Source organism: Halyomorpha halys, unplaced genomic scaffold (assembly GCF_000696795.3).
Source record: "Halyomorpha halys isolate HHAL.00 unplaced genomic scaffold, Hhal_1.1 Scaffold1.1, whole genome shotgun sequence".
Lineage (NCBI taxonomy): Eukaryota > Metazoa > Arthropoda > Insecta > Hemiptera > Pentatomidae > Halyomorpha > Halyomorpha halys.
Window position 1 is genome coordinate 1236900 of NW_027115366.1, and position 616 is coordinate 1237515.

A 616-nucleotide genomic window follows, 5' to 3' on the forward strand; every position below is an offset into this window, starting at 1 on the left:
TTTTATTTATTTTATATATATTTTTGTTCTTATGTTATTTTATTTAAGTATCAATGTAATTATGACTATTACTTATTGCCTAACACTGTTGTGGCAGATTGTAATATTTATCAATTAATAAAAAAATTTGTATGCAAAAATAAATATAAAAAAATTATCATGTTGACGATATTTTAAAATTCGGCCAAAATTCCATGATAGAAAGAAAAATCTGGTCCGGTGTGCGTTGCAGACAACTTTCACACACCACCCTACAGAAATGGGCTAAAGTTGTCATGGATACGATATTTATTTATCAATGGCTCATTCATGAATAAGGGTTCGTATCCATGGCAACTTTAGCTATTAGTTTCAACTATAGCTAATTTCTGCCCAAAGTATTACGTACATTGTTAGGCTCGTGTAGAAGTTATCGCTATAGCAATTTTTCGAAAATCATAAAGAAAATATTTTTATTTTTCTCTTGTTATAAAATTCTTTAAAAGGTTTCTCGAAGTGAGAATAACGAATATAATTTTAGGAATAAGGAAGTCGTAATGCAATCCAGAAAGATTGGGTGGTCTCGGATTATCCTGTTCGGGAAAATTTTCTAATGTTTTTTCTTTAATTATTCATA

At 28.6% G+C, this 616-nt stretch overlaps 1 long non-coding RNA gene across 1 annotated transcript in view; it reads right to left on the reverse strand.

The window, feature by feature from the left end:
* The window catches only part of LOC136797023 (uncharacterized), a 130563-nt gene that overhangs the window by 69848 nt on the left and 60099 nt on the right, over window positions 1-616 (reverse strand). The gene's annotated exons all lie outside the window — the stretch shown is intronic.